This window comes from Salvelinus namaycush, chromosome 13 (assembly GCF_016432855.1).
Source record: "Salvelinus namaycush isolate Seneca chromosome 13, SaNama_1.0, whole genome shotgun sequence".
NCBI lineage: Eukaryota > Metazoa > Chordata > Actinopteri > Salmoniformes > Salmonidae > Salvelinus > Salvelinus namaycush.
Genome location: NC_052319.1, coordinates 31,681,922 through 31,691,522, shown reverse-complemented (window position 1 = coordinate 31,691,522; position 9,601 = coordinate 31,681,922).

Genomic DNA, 9,601 nt, shown 5'->3' with positions numbered 1-9,601 from the left:
CTACATGGTGCAATTTATGAATTATGGCTACTACTATAAAATAGTCATATTTTGAGCTAAGAATGTATTTTAATAAACAAATAAATAATGGACAAAAGTATACCAGCATAGTTTTCAGAAGTTATTGTCATTATATGCGTTGGTGGCTCGGGGGGAATCTCTTCGTTTGAATGATGGCCTCGTCAACTCTGGCTGACTTCTTTACAATACATTACAATACAATACAATAAAATGCAATATACTTTGGCCATTAGTTACAGTGAACAACAGAAATGTATCTTCTGCTCCATTCTCAACCCCCCCCCAAACAGCAGACCTCACACATACAGTTAAGATTCAAGCTTCAGGTTCAAGCTGGTTCAGGCTGCGTGCAGTGCCTCTGGATGGAAAGCATGTTGTGGGGTTAGGAGCCTTGCGCAAGGGCCCAAAGGTAGTGGAACGTTTTGAGGATGTGAACACCCAGCAGCCCTCCAGTTGTCAGATCAATTCCACCCATTTTTGTCCAGCGCCCGTCCCGGGATTCAAATCCTTAGCTGCAGGGCTACCTGTTTGACTGGTTCCAGAGAAAAATAAAAAAAGAGCAAAAACATGAGTTAATCTGCAGAAATAAACAAGAGTTCATCTGCAGAAATAAACATGAGTTCATCTGCAGAAATAAACATGAGTTCATCTGCAGAAATAAACAAGAGTTCATCTGCAGAAATAAACATGAGTTCATCTGCAGAAATAAACATGAGTTCATCTTCAGAAATAAACATGAGTTCATCTTCAGAAATAAACATGAGTTCATCTGCAGAAATAAACATGAGTTAATCTGGAGAAATAAACATGAGTTAATCTGGAGAAATAAACATGAGTTAATCTGCAGAAATAAACATGAGTTCATCTTCAGAAATAAACATGAGTTCATCTTCAGAAATAAACATGAGTTAATCTGGAGAAATAAACATGAGTTATTAATCTTCAGAAATAAACATGAGTTAATCTGGAGAAATAAACATGAGTTAATCTGGAGAAATAAACATGAGTTAATCTGCAGAAATAAACATGAGTTAATCTGGAGAAATAAATATGAGTTAATCTGGAGAAATAAACATGAGTTAATCTGGAGAAATAAATATGAGTTAATCTGTAGAAATAAACATGAAGACAAAATGCTATGAAGACATATAATTATTACAATGTAGAAGAACAATTTACATGCATTTATTGTTAGCACAAACCAGAAGAGATATCATCTGCCTCTGATAGTTCGAAGTTATTGGCAGTTTGAGGAAAAGATAGTGCGTTTAAAGTCATGTAATGATTAAATAGGCTATTGAATCACCAAGACTTGTTATAAATAATTTATACATACTGTACCTCCTCTCAGCCAGCAGATAAACAGCAGATAAACTTTGTTTATCTTGACTATAGTTTATCATATGACCTTGGCTTAATATATTTGAATTAAATAATCAACTTTGCTTAACTTGGTAGGCTACTTGCAAGTTGGTTCAACCACCATCCTCTTGCCTCATCATGCTGGATGGATTGGCAGTTGTTTTTTTAATCCAATGGCATTGGGAGTTACATTTTGAATTGACTGATCCAAACGGTTCTATATAGCAGGGGTTCCCAAACTTGGTCCTGGACTGAGTTTGGGAAACTCTGCTAAATAGAACCTCTTTACTTATCTGATTTTATGCTTTTAATAAACACAATATCTCCTCTTGCTTCTAGCTAGCATTTAGCTTGCAGCAGCACAGGTTTGTATGAACCTTGTTGTTTGCCACTTACACCTCGGCAACAATGTTGCAAAATATGAATTTCCCCTTGCCATAGAGAGCTGTGTCGGATGTCTGCTAGCCATTTTTCTGATCAGGCAAAATCATGCAGCATCATTAATATGGATACAAATGTCAATGGAAAACAGTTACAACAAATTAAAAGTTGATTTCAGCTGTAATTTCAGAGTTTGATGTAACTGGTTTAGCTTTTCTTAGCTGTTGATTTCTAAAATCCCCATTACACTCTGGGGTAGGGATAGAACCCCTCAAAGTTCTTTGCCTTCAATGGGTATATACACTTATTGGCCAGTTCATTAGTTGCCCCAATCTAGTACTGGGTCGAACCCCCTTTGCCTGCAGAACAGCTTGAATTTTGTGGGGAATGGAAACATCGCTGAATAGGTATCAAGAGACCTTACGTGTGCCAGGAAGATTTTACCACATCTTTACACCACCACCACCAGCCTGTACTGTTGACACCAGACAGGATGGGGCCATGGCTAATGCTGCTTAAGCAAAATTCTGACTCTGCCATCAGCATGATGCAAGAGTAACAGGGATTTGTCAGACCAGGCAATGTTTTTCCACTCCTCAATTGTCCAGTGTTGCCTACTGGAGCCGCTTCTTCTTGTTTTGAGCTGATAGGAGTGGAACCCGGTGTGGTCGTCTGCTGCAATAGCCCATTTGTGACAAGGACCAACGAGTTGCGCATTCCAAGATGCTGTTCTGCACACCACTGTTGTACTGCGCTGTTATTTGCCTCTTTGTGACCCACCTGTTAGCTTGCACGATTCTTGCCATTCTCCATCGACCACTCATCAACAAACTGTTTTTGCCCATATGTCTTCTGCTGACTGGATGTTTTTTTGTTTGTGGCAGTCTCAGTAAACCCTAGACACTGCCGTGCAAGAAAAGCCCAGGAGGCCTACCGCTTCTGAGATACTGGAACCGGCTCACCAGGCACCGATGATCATATCACACTCAAAGTCGCTTAGGTCACTAGGTTTGCCCATTCTAACATTCAATCAAACAGTAACTGAATGCTTCAATGCCTGTCTGCCTGCTAGCAAGCCATGGCCATGTGACACTGTTTGTAGGAGCGAACCATTTTCGTGAACGGGTGGTGTACCTAATAAACTGGCCACTGAGTGTCTATATATGAACCTTTTTTAGTAGTGTTCTTTAATCTCATCCAAAGAACCAAAAGGTTAGAACCCCCCAAAAAACGGTTTTCTAAGAGTGAATACACTATTTTCTGGGCTTAACATGTTGCTAGGTAACCCTGGGTCACAGCTGTTGGCTAAGTCAGACCCTTATTCTACCATTATGGTAAATCTGGGCCTAATTTATTAGTCTGATACAGGCAGGATGAGCCAGGATGAGCTTGTACAGGAGTAGGGCCTTGCAAAACGCTACTGCACACATTTCCACTGCATTTCTTATGAGACTGTAAAGACATTCTATTTCATATGTACTATTTCTGGAGATAAATTGGACCTGCTACCTGTCTGATGAGGACCTACAGTATATATCTGCATATCTGTCTCACCCAGCAGTCTGCTTTAGACCGACTCCCATGGTGACGTTGTTAGCATGATTCGATGTTTGTGTGCCATGGGGAAACAGGGCTTCATGCCCTCTTCTATCTCGATTGTCTGTGTATCCCACACATAGGCCTACCACAGGACGATTTATTATGGGATGATGAGGTCACACTAACCCGCGGGAGCGCCAAATAATTCAGCCCCATGGACAGCACACCATTATTGGCTCTATTGAAAGATTGACAAAAATTGTGCTCAAAATCAGCACCATGGACGAGCATTGGTGTGGCTCCACGAAGCTGTCCATGGTCTTGAATTGTAGTTTATATTGACAGCTCTTAAAAGTGTCCTGCTGTGACATCCATCAATTTGAGGTTTGGACATATTTGGTAGGACATGGCCTACTAAAATTTCATGAACACTATTAAGCGGTGGAACCAATCAATCCCCCTGTTTTAACTCCATGGACTTAATTGGAGCATCCACGTTCTCTAATTAAGTAAACACGCTTTTGAGAAGTTGCTCTTCTGGTGAGAGGATAGTTTTTTTGATGCTTTAAATCTCGGACAGTTCTGCTAGGCCGTTTTTGATCAAAACCCAACGCACCTGCACTTCTAGAAACACTCTCCCTCGAGACCCTTGGGGGCGTAGTCTCCCCTGGCTTGCGCCTCAACCTAATTACGCGCCATCTGCCCATCTCCTCGCGCCTCCACCAAAGCCGTGGCTGATTGTTATAATATTATACGGAGCAAAGGGATGCAACTGGGGGACAGGGAATGAAGAGTGACGGAACGGGAATTAATCGAATCTAGCAGCAGAACCGAGCCATTCCCTTCAAGGATGGATGGCCGGACCCGAACCTGCCCAAAAACCAATCCCATTATTTATAAACCCACAGCTGTAGACCAAAGGATGGAAAATTAGGGTTTGTTTGGACATTTTAACTGTTATTTTTTCTTGGGAAGTCCATACACTGTGGAATAACACATGCAAATCGATTGCTCAGTTTGTGCGTTGAATGTGATTTACCAGATCTAGTGACAAAAAATGTGTTGAAGTTGAAGTTAACTATAGGACAGGAAAATCTCATGGTTCCCTACCATGCCTAACCAAGATATAGGCCTACATACAGACCTCATAGGCAGCTTTTTTGTCTGCTCGTAGGCCTACATTATTGGATGGTGGCACAAGAACAGAAGGATTTATACTGAACAAAAATATAAACGTAACATGTAAAGTGTTGGTACCATGTTTCATGAGCTGAATAAGAGATCCCAGGAATTGTCTATACTCACAAAAGCTTATTTCTCTCCAAATTTGTTAACATACCTGTTAGTGAGCATTTCTCCTTTGCCAAGATAATCCATCCACCTGACAGGTGTGGCATATCAAGAAGCTGACTAAACAGCATGATCATTACTCAGGTGCAGCTTGTGCTGGGGACAATAAAAGTCCACTCTAAAATGTGCAGTTTTGTCACACAACACAATGCCACAGATGTCTCTAGTTTTGAGGGAGCATGCAATTGGCATGCTGACTGCAGGAATGTCCACGAGCGCTGTTGCCAACATCGTTTTAGAGAATTTGGCAATACGTCCAACCGGCCTCACAACCACAGACCACGTATATCCACGGCAGCCCAGGACCTCCACGTCCGGCTTCTTTTCCTGCGGGATCACCTGAGACCAGCCACCTGGACAGCTAATGAAACTGAGGAGTATTTCTGTCTGTAATAAAGCCCTTTTGTGGGGAAAAACTAATTCTGATTGAATGACCCTGGTTCCCCAGTGGGTGGGCCTGGCTCCCAAGTGGGTGGGCCTATGCCCTCCCAGGCCCACCCATGGCTGCACCCCTGCCCAGTCATGTGAAATCAATAGATTAGGGTCTAATGACTTTATTTAAATTGACTGATTTCCTTATATGAACTGTAACTCAGTAAAATCGTTGCATGTTGCGTTTATATTTTTGTTCAGTATATATGCATAAGAAGCCACACCAATAATGTTGGAATCCATCTCGAATATAACCGATAATTTAACACTGTTTGACAGCATTGCAAGGAAACGAGAGACAACGAGACCACATCTAATGCCTCTATTGGAAGTTGTTCCATGTAGCCCAAGCATTTCATCAGAATTTCCTTATAATCAATCAATCAATTTTATTTTATATAGCCCTTCGTACATCAGCTAATATCTCGAAGTGCTGTACAGAAACCCAGCCTAAAACCCCAAACAGCTAGTAATGCAGGTGTAGAAGCACGGTGGCTAGGAAAAACTCCCTAGAAAGGCCAAAACCTAGGAAGAAACCTAGAGAGGAACCAGGCTATGAGGGGTGGCCAGTCCTCTTCTGGCTGTGCCGGGTGGAGATTATAACAGAACTATGCCAAGATGTTCAAAAATGTTCATAAGTGACAAGCATGGTCAAATAATAATCATGAATAATTTTCAGTTGGCTTTTCATAGCCGATCATTAAGAGTTGAAAAACAACAGGTCTGGGACAGGTGGCGGTTCCATAACCGCAGGCAGAACAGCTGAAACTGGAATAGCAGCAAGGCCAGGCGGACTGGGGACAGCAAGGAGTCACCACGGCCGGCAGTCCCGACGCATGGTCCTAGGGCCCAGGTCCTCCGAGAGAAAGAAAGAGAGAAGGAGAAAATTAGAGAGAGCCAAGATTTTCAAAATGTTCATAAATGACAAGCATGGTCAAATAATAATCAGGAATAAATCTCAGTTGGCTTTTCATAGCCGATCATTAAGAGTTGAAAACAGCAGGTCTGGGACAGGTAGGGGTTCCATAACCGCAGGCAGAACAGTTGAAACTGGAATAGCAGCAAGGCCAGGCGGACTGGGGACAGCAAGGAGTCACCACGGCCGGTAGTCCCGACGTATGGTCCTAGGGCTCAGGTCCTCCGAGAGAAAGAAAGAGAGAGGGAGAAAATTAGAGAGAGCCAAGATTTTCAAAATGTTCATAAATGACAAGCATGGTCAAATAATAATCAGGAATAAATCTCAGTTGGCTTTTCATAGCCGATCATTAAGAGTTGAAAACAGCAGGTCTGGGACAGGTAGGGGTTCCGTAACCGCAGGCAGAACAGTTGAAACTGGAATAGCAGCAAGGCCAGGCGGACTGGGGACAGCAAGGAGTCATCATGCCCGGTAGTCCTGACGTATGGTCCTAGGGCTCAGGTTCTCAGAGAGAAAGAGAGAACGAGAGAATTAGAGAGAGCATACTTAAATTCACACAGGACACTGGATAAGACAGGAGAAGTACTCCAGGTATAACCAACTGACCCTAGCCCCCCGACACATAAACTACTGCAGCATAAATACTGGAGGCTGAGACAGGAGCGGTCAGGAGACACTGTGGCCCCATCCGAAGAAACCCCCGGACAGGGCCAAACAGGAAGGATATAACCCCACCCACTTTGCCAAAGCACAGCCCCCGCACCACTAGAGGGATATCTTCAACCACCAACTTACAATCCTGAGACAAGGCCGAGTATAGCCCACAAAGGTCTCCACCACAGCACAAACCAAGGGGGGGCGCCAACCCAGACAGGAAGATCACGTCAGTAACTCAACCCACTCAAGTGACGCACCCCTCCTAGGGACGGCATGAAAGAGCACCAGTAAGCCAGTGACTCAGCCCCTGTAATAGGGTTAGAGGCAGAGAATCCCAGTGGAGAGAGGGGAACCGGCCTGGCAGAGACAGCAAGGGCGGTTCGTTGCTCCAGAGCCTTTCCGTTCACCTTCACACTCCTGGGCCAGACTACACTCAATCATATGACCTACTGAAGAGATAAGTCTTCAGTAAAGACTTAAAGGTTGAGACCGAGTCTGCGTCTCTCACATGGGTAGGCAGACTGTTCCATAAAAATGGAGATCTATAGGAGAAAGCCCTGCCTCCCGCTGTTTGCTTAGAAATTCTAGGGACAATTAGGAGGCCTGCGTCTTGTGACCGTAGCGTACGTATTGGTATGTACGGCAGGACCAACTCGGAAAGATAGGTAGGAGCAAGCCCATGTAACGCTTTATAGGTTAACAGTAAAACCTTGAAATCAGCCCTTGCCTTAACAGGAAGCCAGTGTAGGGAAGCTAGCACTGGAGTAATATGATCAAATTTCTTGGTTCTAGTCAGGATTCTAGCAGCCGTATTTAGCACTAACTGAAGTTTATTTAGTGCTTTATCCGGGTAGCCGGAAAGTAGAGCATTGCAGTAGTCTAACCTAGAAGTAACAAATGCATGGATTAATTTTTCTGCATCATTTTTGGACAGAAAATTTCTGATTTTTGCAATGTTACGTAGATGGAAAAAAGCTGTCCTTGAAACAGTCTTGATATGTTCGTCAAAAGAGAGATCAGGGTCAAGAGTAACGCTGAGGTCCTTCACAGTTTTATTTGAGACGACTTTACAACCATCAAGATGAATTGTCAGATTTAACAGAAGATCTCTTTGTTTCTTGGGACCTAGAACAAGCATCTCTGTTTTGTCCGAGTTTAAAAGTAGAAAGTTTTCAGCCATCCACTTCCTTATGTCTGAAACACAGGCTTCTAGCGAGGGCAATTTTGGGGCTTCACCATGTTTCATTGAAATGTACAGCTGTGTGTCATCCGCATAGCAGTGAAAGTTAACATTATGTTTTCGAATAACATCCCCAAGAGGCAAAATATATAGTGAAAACAATAGTGGTCCTAAAACGGAACCTTGAGGAACACCGAAATGTACAGTTGATTTGTCAGAGGACAGACCATTCACAGAGACAAACTGATATCTTTCCGACAGGTAAGATCTAAACCAGGCCAGAACTTGTCCGTGTAGACCAATTTGGGTTTCCAGTCTCTCCAAAAGAATGTGGTGATCGATGGTGTCAAAGGCAGCACTAAGGTCTAGTAGCACGAGGACAGATGCAGAGCCTCGGTCTGACGCCATTAAAAGGTCATTTACCACCTTCACAAGTGCAGTCTCAGTGCTATGATGGGGTCTAAAACCAGACTGAAGCATTTCGTACACATTGTTTGTCTTCAGAAAGGCAGTGAGTTGCTGCGCAACAGCTTTTTCTAAAATTTTTGAGAGGAATGGAAGATTCGATATAGGCCGATAGTTTTTTATATTTTCCGGGTCAAGGTTTGGCTTTTTCAAGAGAGGCTTTATCACTGCCACTTTTAGTGAGTTTGGTACACATCCGGTGGATAGAGAGCTGTTTATTATGTTCAACATATAATATAATAATATAATGTATAATGTATAATGTATAATGTATACAATGTATACATAATATAATGTAGCCTGTGTGTTCCCAATACATAGGCCTAAGGTTGGGGAGTAACTGATTACATGTAATCAGATACCTTTGAACAACTAGATTACTTATTGGATTAGTTTTACATTTAGAAACTCAAAAAGGTACGTTACTGATTAGTTTTGGAAAGGTAACTACTAACGGATTGCTCTAAGCACAAAATAAAACGTTTTATTACATTTTAATTCATTATATGAAGAGTGCCTTGGTCCTCCTTTCTTTTTGATAGTAACAGATTGCATTTAGAAAGTAACCTACCCAACCCTGGTAGGGCCTACAGTATTATAACTGATATTGCCACCATCAGAATAAACACAAATGATCAATGGATGATGGTTCAAAACAGCAGAAATGCTAATAAAATAAAAGTGAACATGGCTAACATACCATTAATCGATGCTGTACCTGGTACCATCACAACCCGTGTAAGGCTCAGTGCAGTCGAACTTCAGTTTTTCCATATTGTACAACAGCTTTTGAAACTAGTGTTATTTCCTGATAGTTGCTGGTTGAAAATACAATATACACAGGATCTTCTAATCAGGTTTGCATTGGCAGGAATTTCAGCTTTCCATGGTGGCATCCCAATGTGGTAAATTGGTTAATAGTTCCAAACCTCTGCCAATGAGAGCTTGTTTTCCCCTCGCCACTCAATCTACACCCCAAATAGCCCTAGCAAAATTCTTGCTTGAGAATACACTAGTATGTGAACACCCCTTCAAATTAGTGGATTCGGCTATTTCAGCCACACACGTTGCTGACAGGTGAATAAGAGAGCACACCGCCATGCAATCTTTATAGACTAACATTAGCAGAAGAATAAACCGTACTGAAGAGCCCAGTAACTTTCAACGTGACACCGTCATAGGATGCCACCTTTCCAACAAGTCAGCTTGTCAAATTTCTGCCCTGCTAGAGCTGCCCCGGTCTGTAAGTACTGTTAATATGAAATGGAAACGCAAGCAGCAACAACGGCTCGGCAGCA